This window comes from Triticum aestivum, chromosome 3D (assembly GCF_018294505.1).
Source record: "Triticum aestivum cultivar Chinese Spring chromosome 3D, IWGSC CS RefSeq v2.1, whole genome shotgun sequence".
In the NCBI taxonomy this organism is placed as follows: domain Eukaryota; kingdom Viridiplantae; phylum Streptophyta; class Magnoliopsida; order Poales; family Poaceae; genus Triticum; species Triticum aestivum.
In genome coordinates this window covers 206645783-206669698 of record NC_057802.1, presented here as the reverse complement: position 1 = coordinate 206669698, position 23916 = coordinate 206645783, and positions in this window count along the sequence as shown.

Here is a 23916-nt window from a genome sequence, read left to right as displayed (position 1 = left end):
TGATCATCATCGAATCTGACAAATTGTATATTATTCTGGGAATGAACTGGTTAACCCAATACCAAGTATGCATCAACTGTGCGACCAGAGAAGTTACCATGGCAAGTCAGGAGGGTCGCACCGCAAGTTTTGATGCCCGCAGAAGTATACCCAAGAAGGATATGGTTTTCACAGCTGTGGCAGAAGAAGTGGAATTGATTCCAGTGGTCAGTGAGTACCCAGATGTATTTCCTGAGGAATTGCCAGGAATGCCGCCAGACAGAGAATTGGAGTTTGCAATTTACTTGGTGCCTGGAACCACACCGATACACAAGAAATATTATCAGATGCTGTCGGTGTCAAAACCGGCGGATCTCGGGTAGGGGGTCCCGAACTGTGCGTCTAGGATCGATGGTTACAGGAGACAGGGGACATGATGTTTACCCAGGTTCAGGCCCTCTCTACGGAGGTAATACCCTACTTCCTGCTTGATTGATCTTGATGAATATGAGTGTTACAAGAGTTGATCTACCACGAGATCGTAATGGCTAAACCCTAGAAGTCTAGCCTGTATGACTATGGTAATGAATATATGCCATCCGGTCTACGCCCTCCGGTTTATATAGACACCGGAGGGATCTAGGGTTACATAGAGTCGGTTACATAGGAAGGAATCTTCATAGTTGATCGCCAAGCTTGCCTTCCACGCCAAGGAGAGTCCTATCCGGACACGGGTACAGTCTTCGGCCTTCCTGTCTTCACAACCCATCATTCCGGCCCATATATAACAGGCCGAACGCCCGAGGACCCCTTAGTCCAGGACTCCCTCAGTAGCCCCTGAACCCGGCTTCAATGACGAGGAGTCCGGCGCGCAGATTGTCTTCGGCATTCCAAGGCGGGTTCCCTTCTATCCGAACTCCAAGATAGTCTTTGGACGCGATGATAGTATCCGGACCTATCACACACACACACCATACACAACCACAGAGAGAATATAATTTTGCACGAGTCCAATCCGCTGACAAATTTCGGTAGCATGACATCACGTCCGATCGGTCATAATACTGGACTGTTTTGTGCCCAACGCACCACGTCCCGAGACGCGGTTGCCATTGGCACATCTTGTCGAAGCAGAGATCGTGCCCCTTATAGTGGGATCTCATCAATGCGGGCATGGGTAATCCAACCGCGCTATTTATACAGCCCTTGGGAATAGGTGAATTCCAAGGCGAGTGGGGAGGCGTTTGATATTTACTGCCTTTATAAAGGGATAACGATTCCCTCTCCCTCTCCCACGCCCTCTCTCTATCTTTGCCGTTCCAATCTCGAGATCCAGTGCCCAAGTTCTCATCTCCTTTCCACTCGAGCTAGCACTCAACCATGTCTGGATCCGGAGGTCAGGGCAAGTGGATGGTCTCCTCCGTCAAGGAGGAGGACATTACTGAGCTTCGGGCGGCCGGATACTTGGCGAAGCAAATCACCCACCGCCTGTCGGTCGAGGGACAAGTCGTCCCCACGCCGGAGCCCAACGAGAGGGTGGTATTCCTCCCTCATTTCTTCCGCGGACCAGGGTTCCCACTCCACCCTTTTGTTCACGGGCTGATGTATTAGTACAGGATAGGTTTCCACGATCTGTCCCCGAACTCCTTCCTCAACATCTCGGCGTTTATCGTCGTGTGTGAGGCCTTCCTCCGCATCCAACCCCACTTCAGGCTATGGCTCAAAGTCTTCAATGTGAAGCCGAAGGTGGTGGATGGCCAGCACGCGGAGTGCGGGGGAGCCATGGTGAGTAAGCTGTCATACGTCTCCTGGCTGAAAGGCACTTTTGTGGAGACAGTAAAGCAGTGGCAGAAACAGTGGTTCTACATCACAAAACCCCGCGGCACCACCTGGGCCGCAGCTGCCGAATTCCGCTCTGGTGCTCCCATGCGACTCACCTCCTGGGTCGAGAAGAGTCCGAACTGGTGTTCGCCCGATGAGCTGATAGCGCTGCAGACGCGCGTTCAGAGTATGATAGCCAAGAACGTCTAGCTTGTCGATGTAATCCAGGTGATGCTAGTTCGCCGGATCCTCTCGTGCCAGCGCAGAAGTCGACCTCTGTGGGAGTTTAATCTGAAGAAGCACCAAACCCTGGAGAGGCTCTTCGAAACTACTCATGAAGGTGCCTGGAAGTTGCTCTTTAAGGGCAACGAGAAACCACCGGCCATGGATTCAGACCGTGGTCACGATTCTAAACACCTCGCCAGCGAGGTATGTTATTTTTGACGTATCCCCAACTTAATTGTTTCGAGGATGATGTCTGAGTTTTATCATTGCTTTTTCAGGATTGGATGGAGAGGGCGAAGCGGATCCAGTGTCCGGCTCCGCTGCCTGAAGAACCAGTCATCCCGCGTCTGGCGAAGATGCTGGTGCCGGTGCCATATAAGGCACCGGAGAAGAAGGCTGAGAAGAAGGCCAAGGGGGCCAAAAGTGGCCCCCCGTCGCAAGGGCACTTCAGACGTGACGTCCGAAGAGGAGGAAGCCCATTCCTCCATCCCTGAGGACGACGACGAGGAAGAGGAGGAGGAGGAGGAGAAGAAATCTCCCCCTAAGGAGAAGAAGAGGGGGGCCTCCATGAATCTGGAGGCGGGAATGCCCAAGAAGGGGAAGGGCGCCCCTGCGGTCGACACCGCGTGGGACATTGACAGCAGTACGGAGCGACGGCTCCGCACTATGCCCCGGGCCGCAGCGTAAGTACTATAACTCCCGTACATAAGTGTACCCGGCCTCTCCTTTTTATCGTTTTGACGTGGTTAATTGTGCCATTGCAGTCCGGCCCACGGCAGCATCCAGCGATCCTCATCTGGGGGTTCGTTGGATCCGGTGGAAATGGCCAGTATGTCGCCGCCGCCCGCCTACTCCCCTGAGGCCAAGGACGACACCGAAGTGTTGTCCCGGAGGACCGCTCCGAGCTGGGGATGGGCCCAGGACGCTATCCAAGAGGCGCCACAAGGCGAGACCTCCACTGCCGGACACATGGGGGAGCAGATCCCCATGGAGGCTGGCGAAGAGGGACGTATTCAATTCGGCCCTCAGCCGAATATGATCCCGGGGACCGATACGGCCCCGGAATTTGGCACGCGCCTACCTTCAAAGGAGGGGGTGCACCAATTCCACCGATGGCCCCTTTCCAACCAAGGGCACCGGATAACCTGATGGAGGCACTACGAGGAGCCTCCATTGCGGACAAGCACCGTATCCTTATGGGTACGGTGATCGAGAAAGTTCAGTCCGTCAAGAGCGGACTAAACGAGGCCTGCCACAACTTGTTGACAGGTTTCGAGGTAAGTCATGTAAAAAGAGAACACCCCATGCTGACAGTAGCCCCTGAGACACTGTCCGGTATTCGGAAAGAAAGGCCGGACAGAGGATCAACCCCTTGCAGGAGACTAATTTGATATTTATGAATAAGCAGGCGTCGCTGTTGGCCGTGACCTCGCATGCTGCCGAAGTCTCTGAACTGAAGCAGAGGTTGGAGCGGACCGAGAACGAGCTCGGCGAGGTGAAGATTCAGCTCCATGAGAAGCAAGGTGAGTAACAACTTGCTGTGTATTCGGAAAGAATAAGTGGTGAGTATTGACCGGAGTGTCATAATATGTGTAGGGTCGGCGACCGTGGTCGAGCCCCTGAAAAATGCCTTGACCGAAGCTGAAGGGAAGGCTGTCCAGCAGCAAGCCGTCCGTAAGAAGGTCAAGGCCCGGGTCGGCGAGATCCAACATGAGCTCCAGGACGCGGTGAAGAAGTGTGAGGCTTTGGAGCGCGAAGCGTCGGTTCAAGAGACCGAACTTGCCAAAGCTCGCCAGAGCGCGGAGGCCGCACAGAATGAAGCCCGGGGTGCTCTCCAGGAGATCTAGGAGGCCAAGAAGATCGCAGCGAGTAAGGCTTTTAACATGCAAAGCAAGTATGTGGAGAAGAAGTACCTTTTACTAACCCGGGTTCGGAGTTGCCCAGGGGCCTTTGCGGATCTGCCATGCAGCGTGTCCGATGCCGCGGAGTTCTTCCGAGCCGGAGAAGGGAATTCCACGGAGAAGTTGTTCTGGTCGCAGTATGCTGTGCCAGATCATCTGGTGCCCTTTGCCGATCAACTGAAATAGTTGGTCGAGCTGCACAGGTGATAACACACAAGTATAGGGGATCACAATAGTTTTCGAGGGTAGAGTATTCAACCCAAATTTATTGATTCGACACAAGGGGAGCCAAACAATATTCTCAAGTATTAGCAGTTGAGTTGTCAATTCAACCACACATGGATAACTTAGTATCTGCAGCAAAGTATTTAGTAGCAAAGTAGTATGGAAGTAACAGTAACGATAGCAAAAGTAATATTTTTGGGTTTTGTAGTGATTGTAACAGTAGCAACAGAAAAGTAAATAAGCGGAGAACAATATGTGAAAAGCTCGTAGGCATTGGATCGGTTGTGGAGAATTATGTCGGATGCGGTTCATCATGTAACAGTCATAACATAGGGCGACACAGAACTAGCTCCATATCATCAATGTAATGTAGGCATGTATTCCGAATATAGTCATACGCGCTTATGGAAAAGAACTTGCATGACATCTTTTGTCCTACCCTCCAGTGGCAGCGGGGTCCTAACGGAAACTAAGGGATATTAAGGCCTCCTTTTAATAGAGTACCGGACCAAAGCATTAACACATAGTGAATACATGAACTCCTCAAACTATGGTCATCACCGGGAGTGGTCCCGATTATTGTCACTTCGGGTTGCCGGATCATAACACATAGTAGGTGACTATAGACTTGCAAGATAGGATCAAGAACACACATATATTCATGAAAACATAATAGGTTCTGATATGAAATCATGGCATCGGGCCCTACTGACAAGCATTAAGCATAGCAAAGTCATAACAACATCAATCTCAGAACATAGTGGATACTAGGGATCAAACCCTAACAAATCTAACTCGATTACATGATAAATCTCATCCAACCCATCACCGTCCAGCAAGCCTACGATGGAATTACTCACGCACGGCGGTGAGCATCATGAAATTGGTGATGGAGGATGGTTGATGATGATGACGGCGATGGATTCCCCTCTCCGGAGCCTCGAACGGACTCCAGATCAGCCCTCCCGAGAGAGTTAGGGCTTGGCGGCGGCTCCGTATCGTTAAACGCGATGAATCTTTCTCTCTGATTTTTTTCTCCCCGAACACGAATATATGGAGTTGGAGTTGAGGTCGGTGGAGCTCCAGGGGGCCCACGAGGCAGGGGGACGCGCCTAGGGGGCAGGCGCGCCCCACCCTCATGGAAAGGGTGTGGGCCCCCTGGCCTTGATTATTTCACCAGTATTTTTTATGATTTCCAAAAATAATCTCCGTGAAGTTTCAGGTCATTCCGAGAACTTTTGTTTCTGCACATAAATAACACCATGGCAATTCTGCTGAAAACAGCGTTAGTCTGGGTTAGTTCCATTCAAATCATGCAAGTTAGAGTCCAAAACAAGGGCAAAAGTGTTTGGAAAAGTAGATACGACGGAGATGTATCAACTCCCCCAAGCTTAAACCTTTGCTTGTCCTCTAGCAAGTTGATAAACTGATAGTGATAAAGAAAAACTTTTACAAACTCTGTTTGCTCTTGTTGTTGTAAATATGTAAAGCCAGCATTCAAGTTTTCAGCAATGATTATGAACTAACCATATTCACAATAACACTTAGGTCTCATGTTTACTCATGTCAATGGCATAATCAACTAGCGAGCAATAATAATAAATCTCGGATGACAACACTTTCTCAAAACAATCATGATATGATATAACAAGATGGTATCTCGCTAGCCCTTTCTGAGACCGCAAAACATAAATGCAGAGCACCTTTAAAGACCAAGGACTGACTAAACATTGTAATTCATGGTAAAAGAGATCCAGTCATAGTCATACACAATATGAATTAATTGTAATGAATGCAAATGATAGCGGTGCTCTCCAGCTGGTGCTTTTTAATAAGAGGGTGATGACTCAACATAAAAGTAAATAGATAGGCCCTTCGCAGAGGGAAGCAGGGATTTGTAGAGGTGCCAGAGCTCGATTTTAAAGTAGAGATAAATAATATTTTGAGTGGCATACTTTCATTGTCAACATAACAACCAAGAGATGGCGATATCTTCCATGCTACACACATTATAGGCGGTTCCCAAACAAAATGGTAAAGTTCATACTCCCCCTCCACCAACAAGCATCAATCCATGGCTTGCTCGAAACAACGAGTGCCTCCAACTAACAACAGTCCCGGGGGAGTTTTGTTTGCAATTATTTTATTTGATTTGCATAAAGCATGGGACTGGCATCCTGGTGACCAGCCATTTTCTCGTGAGTGAGGAGCGGAGTCCACTCCTCTTGAGAATAACCCGCCTAACATGGAAGATACGGACAACCCTAGTTGATACATGAGCTATTCGAGCATACAAAACAGAATTTCATTTGAAGGTTTAGAGTTTGGCACATACAAATTTACTTGGAATGGCAGGTGGATACCACATATATAGGAAGGTATGGTGGACTCATATGGAATAACTTTGGGGTTTAAGGGATTGGATGCACAAGCAGTATTCCCGCTTAGTACAGGTGAAGGCTAGCAAAAGACTGGGAAGCGACCAACTAGAGAGCGACAACAGTCGTGAACATGCATTAAAATTAATAAACATTGAGTGCAAGCATGAGTAGGATATATTCCACCATGAACATAAATATCGTGAAGGCTATGTTGATTTTGTTTCAACTAGATGCGTGAACATGTGCCAAGTCAAGTCACTCGAATCGTTCAAAGGAGGATACCACCCCATCATACCACATCGCAACCATTTTAATAGCATGTTGGCACGCAAGGTAAACCATTATAAACTCCTAGCTAATTAAGCATGGCATAAGCAACTATAATCTCTAATTGTCATTGCAAACATGTTTATCCATAATAGGCTGAATCAGGAACGATGAACTAATCATATTTACAAAAACAAGAGAGGTCGAGTTCATACCAGCTTCTCTCATCTCAATCAGTCCATTATATATCGTCATAATTGCCTTTCACTTGAACGACTGAATGATGTGAATAATAATAATAGTGCACGTGCATTGGACTAAGCTGGAATCTACAAGCATTTAATACAAAGGAGAAGACAAGGCAATATGGGCTCTTGGTTAAATCAACAATAATCCATATAAGAGCCACTTCAACAATTTAATCATGGTCTTCTCCTATCGACCCCCAAAGAAAAGAAAAGAAATAAAAGTATTTACACGGGAAAGCTCCCAACAAGCAAAAGAAGAACAGGAAATCTTTTTGGGTTTTCTTTTAATTATTACTACTACAACAAGAAAATAAACTAGCTAAAAGCTATTACTAATTTTTTTGGTTTTCTTAAGATTTTTCAAACACACAAGAAGAAAGCATAAAAAGGAAAATAAAAGCATGGATATTACAGCGAAAAAGTATGAGCACCGACATCTAGCAATGAGTGTGTGAACATAAATGTAATGTCAGTGAGAGATACGTACTCCCCCAAGCTTAGGCTTTTGGCCTAAGTTAGTCTATTGCCACGGATAATTTAGAAAACAGACAGAAAAAAATACTATTTTTACTTTATTTCAACTAAATAACAGAAAGTAGAGAGAGGGTACAGAAGGTTGTGCTTTCTAAGTTCATCCATCTAATGTCATCAAAAGGAATCCACTAACAAGGTTGATCAGGTCTTGTTAACAAACTCATTCCGAATCGCATGAAACCGGAGAAATTTTGAATAACACTATGTTACCTCAACGGGGATATGCACATCCCCAATAATAAGAATATCATATTTCTTCTTGACAGTAGGTAGAGGAAATTCAAAACCTCCAAAAATAATCGATGGAACTTTTCCAATAGAATTGATACTGTGGACTTGAGGTTGTTTCCTCGGAAAGTGTACCGTATGCTCATTTCCATTAACATGAAAAGTGACATTGCCTTTGTTGCAATCAATAACAGCCCCTGCAGTATTCAAAAAGGGTCTTCCAAGAATAATAGACATACTATCGTCCTCGGGAATATCAAGAATAACAAAGTCCGTTAAAATAGTAACGTTTGCAACCACAACAGGCACATCCTCACAAGTAACGATAGGTATAGCAGTCGATTTATCGGCCATTTGCAAAGATATTTCAGTAGGTGTCAACTTATTCAAATCAAGTCTACGATATAAAGAGAGGGGCATAACAGTAACACCGGCTCCAAGATCACATAAAGCAGTTCTAACATAGTCTCTTTTAATGGAGCATGGTATAGTTGGTACTCCTGGATCTCCTAGTTTCTTAGGTATTCCACCCTTGAAAGTGTAATTAGCAAGCATGGTGGAAATTTCAGCTTCCGATATCTTTCTTTTATTAGTAACAATTTCTTTCATGTACTTAGCATAAGGATTCATTTTGAGCATATTAGTTAATCGCATACGCAAGAAGATAGGTCTAATCATTTCAGCAAAGCGCTCAAAATACTCATCATCCTTTTTCTTGCATGGTTTGGGAGGAAAAGGCATGGGTTTCTGAACCCATGGTTCCCTTTCTTTACCGTGCTTCCTAGCAACAAAGTCTCTCTTGTCATAACGTTGATTCTTTGATTGTGGGTTATCAAGATCAACAGCAGGTTCAATTTCTACATCATTATCATTGCTAGGTTGAGCATCAACATGAACATCTTCATTAACATTATCACTAGGTTCATGTTCATTACCAGATTGTGTTTCAGCATCAGAGATAGAAATATCATTTGGATTCTCAGGTGGTTCAGCAATAGGTTCACTAGAAGCATGCAAAGTCCTATCATTTTTCTTTTTCTTCTTTTTAGAAGGACTAGGTGCATCTACATTATTTCTCTGAGAATCTTGCTCAATTCTCTTAGGATGGCCTTCAGGATACAAAGGTTCCTGAGTCATTTTACCAGTTCTAGTAGCCACTCTAACAGCAAAATAGTAGGCATTGTGTTTACTAATGAGTTTAAGTTCACCTTTAACTCTAGACATATAATCCCCCAAGTGTTCAATCATATAAGCATTGTGTTTTAATTGTCTACCAAAATAAGCATTGAAGTTTTCTTGTTTGACAATAAAATTATCAAACTCATCTAAGCATTGTCTAGCAGACTTATAGTGAGGAATATCACCTTCATCAAATCTATAGAGAGAATTTACCTTTACTACCTGTGTCGGGTTATCAAGACCATGTGTTTCTTCAATAGGTGATGAATTAAAACCATGTATTTCTTCAACATGCGGTAAATTAAGACCATGTATTTCTTCAATAGGAGGTAAATTCTTAACATCTTCAGCTTTTATACCTTTTTCTTTTATAGATTTCTTTGCCTCTTGCATATCTTCAGGACTGAGAAATAGAACACCCCTTTTCTTCGGAGTTGGCTTAGGAGTTGGTTCAAGAGTTGGCTCAGGAAGTGTCCAATTATTTTCATTGGTCAAAATATTATTCAATAAAATTTCAGCTTCATCTGGTGTTCTTTCCCTGAAAACAGAACCAGCACAACTATCCAGGTGGTCTCTGGAAGCATCGGTTAGTCCATTATAAAAGATATCAAGTATTTCATTTTTCTTGAGAGGATGATCAGGCAAAGCATTAAGTAATTGGAGAAGCCTCCCCCAAGCTTGTGGGAGACTCTCTTCTTCAATTTGCACAAAATTATATATTCCCCTTAAAGCAGCTTGTTTCTTATGAGCAGGGAAATATTTAGCAGAGAAGTAATAAATCATATCCTGGGGACTACACACACAACCAGGATCAAGAGAGTTAACCATATCTTAGCATCACCCTTTAATGAGAACGGAAATATTTTAAGGATATAATAGTAGCGACTTTTCTCATCATTAGTGAATAGGGTGGCTATATCATTTAATTTAGTAAGATGTGCCACAACAGTTTCAGATTCATAGCCATAGAAAGGATCAGATTCAACCAAAGTAATTATATCAGGATCAATGGAGAATTCATAATCCTTATCAGTAACAAAGATAGGTGAAGTGGCATAAGCAGGATCATATTTCATTCTAGCATTCAGAGTTTTTTTAAGCTTAGCTAATAATTTCTTAAGATCACTTCTATCATTGCAAGCAAGAAAGTCTCTAGCAGTTTCTTCGTCCATAACATAGCCCTCAGGCACAACAGGCAATTCATATTTATTGGGAGAGTCTTCATCATCACTTTCATCAATATTATCAGTTTCAATAATTTCATTCTCTCTAGCCCTAGCAAGTTGTTCATCAAGAAATTCACCAAGTGGCACAGTAGTATCAAGCATAGAAGTAGTTTCATCATAAGTATCATGCATAGCAGAAGTGACATCATCAATAACATGCGACATATCAGAATTAATAGCAGAAGGAGGTTTAGGTGTCGCAAGCTTACTCAAAACAGAAGGTGAATCAAGTGCAGAGCTAGATGGCAGTTCCTTACCTCCCCTCGTAGTTGAGGGATAAATTTTTGTTTTCTCATCTTTCAAGTTCCTCATGGTGACCAGCAGATGTAAATCCCAAGTGACTCAAAGAATAGAGCTATGCTCCCCGGCAACGGTGCCAGAAAATAGTCTTGATAACCCACAAGTATAGGGGATCGCAACAGTTTTCGAGGGTAGAGTATTCAACCCAAATTTATTGATTCGACACAAGGGGAGCCAAAGAATATTCTCAAGTATTAGCAGTTGAGTTGTCAATTCAACCACACCTGGATAACTTAGTATCTGCAGCAAAGTATTTAGTAGCAAAGTAGTATGGAAGTAACAATAATGATAGCAAAAGTAATATTTTTGGGTTTTGTAGTGATTGTAACAGTAGCAACAGAAAAGTAAATAAGCGGAGAACAATATGTGAAAAGCTCGTAGGCATTGGATCGGTGATGAAGAATTATGCCGGATGCGGTTCATCATGTAACAGTCATAACATAGGGCGACACAGAACTAGCTCCAATTCATCAATGTAATGTAGGCATGTATTCCGAATATAGTCATACGTGCTTATGGAAAAGAACTTGCATGGCATCTTTTGTCCTACCCTCTCGTGGCAGCGGGGTCCTAACGGAAACTAAGGGATATTAAGGCCTCCTTTTAAGAGAGTACCGGACCAAAGCATTAACACATAGTGAATACATGAACTCCTCAAACTATGGTCATCACCGGGAGTGGTCCCGATTATTGTCACTTCGGGGTTGCCGGATCATAACACATAGTAGGTGACTATAGACCTGCAAGATAGGATTAAGAACTCACATATATTCATGAAAACATAATAGGTTCAGATCTGAAATCATGGCACTCGGGCCCTAGTGACAAGCATTAAGCATAGCAAAGTCATAGCAACATCAATCTCAGAACATAGTGGATACTAGGGATCAAACCCTAACAAATCTAACTCGATTACATGATAAATCTCATCCAATCCATCACTGTCCAGCAAGCCTACGATGGAATTACTCACGCACGGCGGTGAGCATCATGCAATTGGTGATGGAGGATGGTTGATGATGGCGACGACGACGGATTCCCCTCTCCGGAGCCCCGAACGGACTCCAGATCATCCCTCCCGAGAGAATTTATTGCTTGGCGGCAGCTTCGTATAGTAAAACGCGATGAATCTTTCTCTCTGATTTTTTTCTCCCCGAACACGAATATATGGAGTTGGAGTTGAGGTCGGTGGAGCTCCAGGGGCACACGAGGCAGGGGGCGCGCCCAGGGGGCAGGCGCGCCCCCCACCCTCGTGGAAAGGGTGTGGGCCCCTTGGCCTAGATTATTTCGCCAGTATTTTTTATTATTTCCAAAAATAATCTCCGTGAAGTTTCAGGTCATTCCGAGAACTTTTGTTTCTGCACATAAATAACACCATGGCAATTGTGGTGAAAACAGTGTTAGTCCAGGTTAGTTCCATTCAAATCATGCAAGTTAGAGTCCAAAACAAGGGAAGAAGTGTTTGGAAAAGTAGATACGACGGAGACGTATCAAAAGGGTGGCCGAACTGGCCATGAAGGATTTAATAATCCGGCTTTGGCCAGCCGAAGCTATACCTAGCAGTTATTTTGGCCTCGTGAAGCGGGTGATGGAGGCTTGTCCGCGGCTAGACATCTTCAAGTGATCAGTCTGCATCAAAGGTGCCCGCATGGCCTTTGCTCGTTGCAAAATGTGGTGGGCGAAGATGGACGCCGTCGAGGTGGCCAAGGGGCTGCCGGAGGGCAAGGAGCACCGCACACCTGAGCGATATTTTGCGGATCTCCTAGAGGGGTCTCGACTTGCAGCAGCGCAGTGCGGGCGGGACATTATTTTCGAATGAAGACATTCGTTTTTTGTCTTTGCCTTGTATGACGAAAACAAATCCGGTTTGTAATATAATGTTTGTTATGTTTTGATTGTTTCCTCCTGTTTGGCCGTGTTGTATGGAAATCTGAGGGTTGACCAGTCGTCGGCTTCTGCCCTCACGTAGGTAGTACGCAGGTGTTCGAGATGGAATCTAAACAATCTTGATCCAATTATATGGTCCTTGAAGGAGTTGTTTAGCACAACGAACCAGGCAATCAGACTATGCGGCTTAAACGCCCTCACTTTGCCATAGGAGTTTTATAATAAAACATAGGTGCAACCCCTGGTATACGAACTAGAGTGCTGTCAGCGCCTGATCGGGAAGTACCGATCCTTCGCGTAATGCGGAAAAAAATCTCCAACGATTTGTGACCTCCGAACAGCTGACCGGCTCTCGCCGCATCATGACAGTCAATTTTCGGCTTTCTCTACTGAGGTGCTCATCCGGTTTAGACCAGGGCACAATCGCAATAGTTCTCCCTTTACTACCCTAGCCGATGTAGCGGAACGTAGGGTAGCAAGCATAGGAGCCGGGCAACCCAACTATTAACCAAAGACATGCTTCGGAGCCAATGCATATAATGCTAAATTTGGGGTGCCGAACTTATCTATAAGAAGTGTTCGGACTTTGTTGCCGTATTATGGGGCGATAGGGAGCCCCTGGCGAATATGAAACGTACCAAAGTGCTCGAGTGCGAGGATATAAGTAATTAATAGCAACGGGAAACAGAAAAAGAGCGGAGGTAGCATCTGGGGCCCCTTGACTTGGGCCGTAAACTGTTTCCATTATAGTTGGGTTAATGCGTCAAAGCGCATTTATACAAATAATGCGATAAGCAACCGGCTATTTAACATGCCAGAACCAGAGGAGAGCTGCATTTGGGTATTGAAAAACAGGTAGACTAGTCGTTGGATTGTTCTCTAGGGCTTCCCCTGTATGCCTGTTCTCTGCGCCAATCTGGTGTACTTGTCCTTTGACAGGACCGGTAATCAGGCCGTCGAAGGGGGCCTGTATAAAAGGTACCTGAAAGAAAAAGAAAAAGAAGGAAAAAAGGAAATAGTAAAGGTACCAGTGAGTCCGGGATTGGTGTAGCCGAACTACAAGCTAATTGTGCCTCCGTCGATGCCCATGGGATTTTGAGTGCGTAATTATGTACGCGTGGTGCGGATGCCGCTACCTCATCGGGACTGGGATGGAGGCCGAATTGCTAGTCGAGCTCTTGACGAGCCGAACCATCCTGTTGTAGTGTGGTCCGGACTCTCTTAGTGATGTCCAGGGGCTCGGCAGCCGGATTCCGGTTCTGCTTGAGAAGGCCGCTCTGTACCTCTGCTGCTAGGGCGGCTGTGTGCTCCTCTGTTCGGAGGGAGCGTTCAGTGTTTCCGTTGACTGTTATGACGCCGCGTGGACCGGGCATCTTGAGCTTGAGATAAGCATAGTGCAGCACTGCGTTGAATCTAGCAAACGCAGTTAGTCCGAGCAGTGCGTGGTAGCCGCTGCGGAAGGGGACGATATCGAAGATTAACTCTTCGCTTTGGAAGTTGTCCGGGGAATCAAAGACCACTTCCAGCGTGATTGAGCCCGTGCAACGGGCCTCTACGCCTGGTATGACTCCTTTAAAGGTAGTCTTTGTGGGCTTGATTAGTGAGGGATTAATGCCCATTTTGCGCACTATATCCTGATAGAGCAGGTTGAGGCTGCTACCACCGTCCATTAGGACTCGTGTTAGGTGAAATCCGTCGATGATTGGGCCGAGGACCAGTGCGGCCGAACCGCCATGGCGGATACTAGTTGGATGATCTCAACAATCGAAGGTGATCGGGAATGACGACCAGGATTGGATTTCGGGGCGACTGGCTCTACCGCATAGACGTCCCTGAGTGCTCGCTTGCGCTCCCTTTTGGGGATGTGTGTAGCGTATATCATGTTCACCGTTTTGACTTGAGGGGGAAATTTCTTCTGCCCCCCAGTGTTCGGCTGCCGGGGCTCTTCGTCCTCGTCCTCGCTTTGTGATCCCTTTTCCTTGTTCTCGGCATTTAACTTGCCAGCCTGTTTAAAAACCCAACAATCTCTGTTGGTATGATTGGCTTGTTTGTCTGGGGTGCCATGTATCTGGCACGGACGGTCGAGTATGCGGTCCAAGCTGGATGGTCCCTCATTGTTCCTTTTGTAGGGCTTCTTCTGCTGGCCGGACTTGGAGCCGCTGAATCCGGCGTGAACTGCCGTGTCATCGGTGTTATCGCCATTACTTCGGCGTTTGTGTTTATTGCGCCGGAGCTTCCCGGTGCTGTTTTTGGCCTCAGAGGGGCCTGCCTCGTTGGTTGTGTTTGTACTACGAGCCAGCCAACTATCCTCACCCGCGCAAAAGCGGGTCATGAGTGCCGTGAGGGCTTCCATAGACTTCGGCTTTTCTTGGCCGAGGTGGCGGGCAAGCCATTCGTCGCAGATGCTGTGTTTGAAGGCCGCTAGGGCTTCGGCATCCGGACAGTCAACGATCTGGTTCTTTTTGGTTAGGAACCTAGTCCAGAAATTTCTGGCTGATTCTCCAGGTTGTTGAACTATATGACTTAAGTCATCAGCGTCTGGTGGCCGGACATAAGTACCTTGTAAGTTGTCAAGAAAAGCTTCTTCCAAGTCCTCCCAGCTGCCGATGGAATTTTCAGGCAGGCTGTTTAGCCAGTGTCTAGCTGGTCCCTTTAACTTTAGTGGGAGGTATTTGATGGCGTGGAGGTCGTCTCCTTGGGCCATATGGATGTGGAGAATAAAATCTTCAATCCACACCGCGGGATCGGTTGTTCCGTCGTATGATTCAATATTGACGGGCTTGAACCCCTCGGGGAATTCGTGATCCAGTACTTCATGTGTGAAGCAGAGAGGGTGTGCAGCTCCTCTATATCGGGCAGCGTCACGGCTCCGATGAAGTCCGTCTACGGTTATCGGTCCGGGCGTGACTAGGTTTGTCACGTCCGAATAGGTATCCGTCATCCCGAGTCGGGAAGTGTCCTCGCGATCCGTAGATTGATCTGGTGCGTCCCGCTCTACTGTCCAGGTCCTGCCGAAGGTCGTATGTATGGTCCTGAGCTGTTCTGTCCCTGTTTTTACGAGGCGGTGAGGCGGGCTGTTGTAAGTGCATCTAGTGCCCCTTAGTGCTTTTGGTGTATTGAAGACTTATAGGTTAAGGGACTAATGTGTTTATGAGTGTACACAGGTCTATAAGTCTATGAGGAGTTTGATATTTACAGAGAAAGTTGACCCCTAAAAATGAAGTTCTTCGACTGAAGACTTTGGATTTCTGAAGACTTTCTGAAGACTTTGAAAGTGAAGAAATTGGTGTGACCTTGAAGACTTGGTATTCATTTGAGGAACATGAAGCGTGAAGACTTTTGTTTTCGTAGTTTCATTTTCTCTTTCTTGAGTCATAGGAAACACCGTACTGTTAAAGGGGGTCGAGGAAATACTAAGGAAAAATTTCCATGTGATGCTCAACTCAAAATCCTACACCTACCAATCCCTTCGAGTGAAGCCATTGGAAATCTCATACAATTCAGTCATATTCTTCAGTGACAGAGACGAAGTTCTTCTGGTCGTTGAGGAATTTGTTTTGACTGAGGAGTTAGGAATTCGCCAGTGCGGATTGCCTACACAGTGAGGAACATGATAGCCCTGAGGAATTTAATACTCAAATTTCCGACCGTTGCTGTGCTATGCGCCAGCTGTCCCAAAATATCTACCAACCAAACGGTCATATCACTGAAGGGCAATTATGTCTTATCATGCCGGGCTGCTCCCTAGGCTATAAATAGCCGCCCCCTACAACCACTAGCTGGTTGGCTGCTCCGAGAGAAACTGACACTTGTCAATTGAGAGCATCCCATCCTCCGAGGACTTTGAGCGAAAATCTACAAGTGAGGAAAACCCAAACCCAAACACCTACAAACCCAAAGTGATTGAGCATCACTGAAGAGATTGATCCTGCGTGGATCCGACGCTTGTTACCTTTGAAGACTGTGCTTCTTCCATACAGTTAGGCGTCATGGTCTAGAGCATCCAAGAGGAAATTGTGGATCGTTGAGTGACCGAGTTTGTGAAGGTTTGGAAGTCACCTGAAGACTTACCACGAGTGATTGGGCGAGGTCTGTGTGCCCTTAGCTCAAGTAGAATACAGTGAGGACTGTGTGTCCTCGGGTTTAAATACCTAGCCGCTCCAACCAGACGTACAATTGAGACAGCAGTTGGAACTGGTCTACCAAATCATTGTCTTCACCAAGCTTACTGGTTCTATTTCCTTAACTCTTTCATTTCCTCATTACTGTGTTGTGTGCTTGTTCATATCTGTGTTTGAAGACTTTGACTGAAGACTTTCTCAATTTCCTCAGTTCAATTTCCTCAGTCTGTTTGTCTTCATCCTGTGTTATCCTGTGTTTACGCTTTCTGTACTCTGTGCTTGTCTTCATTTCATCATGATGACTATGCTTGTGTTTTGCTATGCTTACTTTTGAGTGCTTATTCCGCTGCAAGTAGTTCTTCGCTAAGGAATTTCCTCACTAGCAAATTCCTCAGTGAAGAATTCATAAAAATCGCCTATTCACCCCCCTCTAACCGATACAACGCACTTTCAGCTGTTGTTCGGCCTGAGTTGCCGTTTTATCCCGACCGCGGGGTGGTCGGTCCGCCTCACTATCCCGACCATGTGGTGGTCGTTCCGCATTACGCGAGGGAGGTATGGGATCTGGTGCCTACTCATCGAACTGAGGTAGCATTCTGTGCTTTGGGTAACTCTTGGCTGGGCACTTGAGGCCGTATTCTTCGGCTGCCAGGACATCGGTCCATCTGTCAATGAGTAGGTCTTGATCGGCTTGGAGCTCCTGCTACTTTTTCTTCAGGCTTCTTGCAGTAGCTATTAGCTGGTGCTTGAAGCGCTCCTGCTCGAGGGGTGCCTCAGCCACGATGTAATCCTCGCTGCCGAGGCTCTCCTCATCCTCGGAGACTGGACGATAACTATCGTCATCCGGGTCATTGGGGATGGCCTGTTTATCAGGGTTAACTTGCCCGTTGTCTTGTTCCTCCTGTTCGGATGTAGCTCCAACAGGGTCTTCATTGTTTTCGGCGTCGCCCGGAGTACTATTTTCTTCGGTGCCAGTGTTGCCATCTTGTGAGCGACGAGGCTTAGAACGGCGTTTAGGGCGCCGGCGCTTGGACTATGTCTTAGAAGGTTTATTCACAACTGGATCTTCTTTGTCACTGTTGCTAGCTTTTTTAGGTGTGTCAACCATGTACACATCATACGAAGAGGTGGCCGTCCAACGTCCAGTGAATGGCGGGTCTTGGCCTTGCTCCTTGTCGGCATCGTCGTCCATACCGTCGATGTCCTCGGATCCATAATCAAGCATGTCGGTTAAGTCATCGACGGTGGCTATGAAGTGGGTGGCGGGTGGGAAGCAAAATTCCCCATCATCAGCCTCTAGCTCAAACCAAACATAGTTCGGCTGTGAGTCCTTCTCCAAGGACAGATTCTTTAAAGAGTTTAGCACATCACCCAAAGGTGAGTGCTGGAAGATGTCTGCGGCGCTGAATTCGAAAATCGATAACCGATCCAGCTCGATGTCCGCAGGCGTACATGGTCCGTAACTTATAGCCGGAGACGAGTCTGGAGTTCCGTTGACGCAAATATTGCAGGGTGTCGAGTCTATGTGCGGCTCCAACGCCGCGGACTCTGTGGCCTCGGATGGCACGATCTGCTTCAGTTCTAAGGCCGTTCCAGCAACAGGAACCATCTCCTGGATGTGATCCGATGACATATTTAAGTCATGTTCATCGGAGCGAGGGTGAGCGATCATCACGGTCTCAAATCCGTCGAAGATCAAGTCTCCGCGGACGTCCGCGACGTAGTTCAAGCTTCCGAATCTGACCTGATGGCCAGGGGCGTAGCTATCGATCTGCTCCGGATGGCCAAGCGAGTTGGCCCGTAGTACAAAGCCGCCGAACACGAAGATCTGTCCGGGGAGGAAGGTTTCTCCATGGATGGCGTCACTATCGACGATTGAAGAGGCCATTGAACCTTTCGTCGACGGCACAATGGAACTCTCAATGAAAGCACCAATGTCGGTGTCAAAACCGGCGGATCTTGGGTAGGGGGTCCCGAACTGTGCATCTAGGATCGATGGTTACAGGAGACAGGGGACACAATGTTTACCCAGGTTCGGGCCCTCTCTACGGAGGTAATACCCTACTTCCTGCTTGATTGATCTTGATGAATATGAGTGTTACATGAGTTGATCTACCACGAGATCGTAATGGCTAGACCCTAGAAGTCTAGCATGTATGACTATGGTAATGAATATCTGCCATCCGGACTACGCCCTCCGGTTTATATAGACACCAGAGGGATCTAGGGTTACATAGAGTCAGTTACATAGGAAGGAATCTTCATAGTTGATCGCCAAGCTTGCCTTCCACGCCAAGGAGAGTCCTATCCGGACACGGGTACAGTCTTCGGTCTTCGTGTCTTCATAGCCCATCAGTCTGGCCCATAGATAACAGGCCGGACGCCCGAGGACCCCTTAGTCCAGGACTCCCTCAGATGCCTTCATCAGAATTGGTGGGATTAAAGAAACAGCTGGATGAGATGCTGCATAAAGGATACATCCGCCCAAGCTCTTCACCGTGGGGATCACCCGCTATATTCGTGGATAAAAAGGATGGCAGTCTTCAGATGTGTGTGGGCTACCGACAGTTGAATGACGTCACCATCAAAAAAAGTATCCATTACCAAGGACTGATGATTTGTTTGATCAACTCAGTGGGGCCAAAGTATTCTCCAAAATTGATTTGAGGACCGGATATCATCAACTCAAAATCAAGAAGGAAGATATTCCCAAGACCGCGTTCACTACTCGATACGGTCTTTATGAGTATACCATTATGTCATTCGGTCTCACCAACGCCCCTGCCTTCTTCATTGATATGATGAATAAGGTGTTTATGGATTTCTTGGACAAATTTCTGGTGGTGTTCATCGATGACATCCTCATTTATTCAAAAAGCGAAGACGAACACAAGGATCACCTCCGAGCAGTTTTCCAAAGACTCCGCGACCATCAGCTCTACGCGAAGTTCAGCAAATGTGAATTTTGGCTCAAGGAAGTGGGATTTTTAGGGCATGTTATCTCAGTAGAAGGAATAGCCATGGATCCAAGTAAGGTGAAAGATGTGCTTGAGTGGTCCGCACCCACGACAGTCTCAGAAATCCGGAGTTTCCTTGGACTAGCCGGGTATTATCACCGATTTATTGAAGGATTCTCTAAGATTGCCAAGCCAACGACAGAACTCCTAAATAAGGATAAGAAGTTTGAATGGACTGAGGACTGCGAACGGAGTTTCAATGAGTTAAAAATCAGACTGACGTCAGCACCAGTATTGACTCTACCCGACATCTACCGCAGTTTTGATGTCTACTGCGACACCTCCAGAAAAGGCCTTGGATGTGTACTTATGCAAGATGGCAATGTTGTGGCCTATGCATCCCGACAACTATGGCCGCACGAAGGAAATTATCCCACTCATGATTTGGAATTGGCTGCGGTGGTGCACGCTTTGAAGATTTGGAGACACTATCTTATTGGAAAGAGGTGCCAGATATTTACAGACCACAAGAGTCTCAAGTATATATTCACTCAGCCCGATCTAAACCTTTGTCAGTGAAGATGGCTCGAGTTAGTTAAGGATTACGACCTCGGTATAAATTATCACTCGGGTAAAGCTAATGTGGTGGCTGAGGCTCTCAGCCGAAAGCCTGCCAACCTGAATGCTCTAATGGATTCTTTGCCTCCTGAACTTTGTGAAGAAATTGCTCAGCTAAATTTGGTAATCGTGGATGCCAGTCTTGCTAGCATATTGGAAATTGCTCCTACCCTCGAGGCAGAAATTCGCAATGCTCAAGCAGATGACAAATCATTGCAATTATATGCCAAGCGTTTGCAAGAAGGACAGACACAAGATTTCTCTAAGGATCAGCAAGGTACGCTAAGGTTTCGAGGAAGGATTTGCGTACCCAACCAAGAAAGTCTGAGAAAGAAGATATTGGCAGAAGCACACAAATCACCATACTCAATTCACCCAGGTGGCACCAAAATGTATGAAGACCTTTGTCAGATATTCTGGTGGGATGGAATGAAGAAAGACATCGCTTACTTTGTGGCTTGTTGTGATATATGCAACAAGGTAAAGGTGGAACACCAAAAACCCGCCGGACTCCTTCAACCCTTACCCGCATCGCAATGGAAATGGGACGATGTCTGCATGGATTTCATCACGGGTTTACCAAGGACTCACCGAGGGAATGACGCAATATGGGTCATAGTGGACACATTGACGAAGGTAGCCCATTTCCTTCCCATCCGGACCACCTACCGTGCCGATCAACTTGCACAATTGTATGTGTCCAGAATCATCAGTCTGCATGGAGTGCCAAAGACTATCACCTCAGATAGAGGATCTCTCTTCACTTCAGCATTTTGGTCCCGACTACATCAAGCCTTGGGGACTCCCCTGAAATACAGCACAACTTGTCATCCCCAGACAGATGGACAGACTGAGAGAGTAAATCAAATACTCGAGGATATGCTCCGAGCATGTGCATTGGCCCAAGGATCCAAGTGGGAAGACTGTCTGCCGTACGCCGAGTTTTCTTACAACAACAGTTTCCAGACCAGCTTAAAGATGTCACCCTATGAAGCCCTGTATGGCCGTAAGTGCAGCACTCCATTGAACTGGTCTCAAACCGGAGACAACCGTATTTTCAGGACTGATTTAATGATTAAAGCTGAGAAGCAAGTCAAGGAGATCCGAGACAAACTGCAGTTGGCCAAGTCATGACAGAAGAGTTATTATGACGCAAAACATCGTCAGATCAGCTTTGAACCCGGAGAACACGTGTATCTCCGAGTCACCCCTATGAAAGGAGTTAAGAGATTTTAGACCCGAGGAAAATTGGCACCTTGATATATTGGTCCATTTCCAGTCATGACTAGAGTCGGAACAGTTGCCTATCAGTTGGAATTGCCACCAGAACTGTCAGAGGTACACAATGTGTTTCATGTCTCACAACTAAGGAGATGTATCTCGCCACCGGAGAAAAGGACTGATATGGCAGAGATAGAACTGGCTAAGGATTTAACTTATGAGGAAAGACCGTTCAGAATATTGGATGAGACAGAAAGAGTCACTCGCATCAAAGTGATAAGGTTTTACAAGGTTCAGTGGGAGCATCACACCGAGGAAGAGACAACCTCGGAAAGAGAGGATTTTTTAAGGACTGCTTACCCAGAACTGTTTTCTCGGGTAACTGAATCTCGAGGACGAGATTCATCCTAAGTGGGGGAGGTTTGTGACAGCCTGGATTTTGCCTTCTCTCTTTTTCCGGACTTGATTTTGCCTTTGCCTTGGATTTGAGTTTTTGGAATCAATTCAAATGGACTTATCACTTGGGCATGCCCTTGACCTTCACCCAAGTGACCCATCTACCTCTCATTCAATCTCATTTTCTCTGAAAAATCCCAAAGTGGTCAAATGAATATTTTTCATAAAAGAAAAATATTCAATTTCTCTTCTAAAACTCATTTCCAAAACTAGTGCTCCATAGGAACCCTCATTTTTATTGCTCCAAAAATCTTGAAATAATTCCTGAATATTCTTTGAACCTTGGCCCACCTCCCCAAGCAAAATTATTGCATGAATTTTTGTAATATTTGGGCTACAGAAAATCATTTCCCTTCTGGCCCAAAAATGCACTTTCTACAACAACTGTATTTTTCCTTGATCCTTTGGCCCTGGTTTTTCTTGAGCCTCACTACCTGCCTAAGTAAACCCTAACCCCAGGATATCAGCCCTAATGGCCTTCTAGAAGCCCTCCAAACGTAGCGGCCAAGTTTCTGGCCAGAAACTTGCCAAGAAGCTTGAGTCACTTCTGTTCGGCCTGCCAGTGAGTCCTCAGCCTCCCTAGACCTAACACTGCGCGGACTATAGCCCACACAAGGTTAGGCCGAGCGTGGGCGTCGTTTTGACCATGCCAGGGCGGTGACCGCGTGTGGACACGGGGTCTGGCATGTGTTCGACGTGCTCTACGTCGCGCCAACGCCTCTGTTCGGCGCGTGCTCGAGCCAGAGCTCGCCGACGACTGCCGCGCCGCGCCACCAGCTTCGACTCATCACCCTTGACCTCTCCCTGGTGCTCGCCAACGCCGGAGACGCCGCAGTGAGCACGGGCACGTCGCGGACAAAAGCCACAGTGCGCTCGTGCCCTTGTCTTCTTCTCCCCTGCCTCCTGTGCTCGTCCGCGAGCGTGGACACCTCCCGCCTGAGCGCTGAGCCCTTGCCCTCTGTCACTGGCGCCCTTCATCGTCGCTCGCCGGCTGCTAGAGAACTCCAGCGACGCCACGTACCCGCCTCCTACTCCGGCTATATATGGAGCCCCTCCCTCCGTTCCGAAGCCACACACCACACTTCTCAACCACCACGACCACGTAGGATAGCCGTAGCCCGGTCGGGCAGGCCTCTGGCCGTCGACCACGACCAGAGATCGTCGGCGATCCCCGCAGCCCAGCCACCCTGCTCCAGAGCCCCTCGAGCTCAACCAACCACCCAGGCGCATCATTGGAGGTTAACTGGTGTCGCCTGGAAGCAGCAGGGCCCCTGGAGTCGCCCCTCGCCGTCGCCTTCTTCCTCTCCGGCAAGCCCCGACCGCCACCGCCGCTTGCGAGCTTGGTTGCGAGCAGCTCTGGCCATCCCCCGACAAGCCACGGGTACGGGCAGGTGCGCCGTGACCCCCTCTCCACTTCTATCCCTCTGGCTTCACCCAAGAACCTTGTTTCTTCTCTCCCCCTCTCTCTCCTAACTGGTGGGGCCCGGTCTCAGCCTCTCCACTCACACCCGAAGCGGTACGAGTGGAGGCGTATTCTGCCTTTATGCCATCGACGTCACCCCCCACTTTTTGTTTTATTCAAATTATTTCAAAAATTTGACCACAACTTTGACCAGTGATAATTTCTAGCCTATAAGTCCAAATGAGTTGATTCTTTGTCGGTGTACGAAAGTAGCGGCACTCCTTTGTACCCCTTTACTTGTGCACGGGTAATCGGAGCCGCGCTCTGCGGCCACACTAAGCAGGGGAGAGGAGGGGACCTGGAGAAAAGCCGGAGCACAAGACGGTGAAGGCAGTGCCAAGACCAGAAACACCAAAGAGCAAGAGGGCAAGGGCCTTGTCGGGGCAGCTTGCCCAACACCAATAGAGCGAGCCACCCTTGAGCCCACATGTTCCTACCCAACCAACTACGTTGGACCCCAGGGCTTGGGAGGCGCCTCTGTGGTGGCATGCAGATCTTCGTCAAGATCCTAAACATGTGAGATCAGATGAGGACCAGAAGACGGCGACCCTCGGCGGGATCCCAGCCGAGGGAATCCACAAGACCCCCGGCAAGCGCCTTGTCGGAGACGACTACAACACCACGGCAAGACCCTTACCAGGCCCCCGGCAAGGCCCTTGCCGAGGACGCCAGCAGGGCCA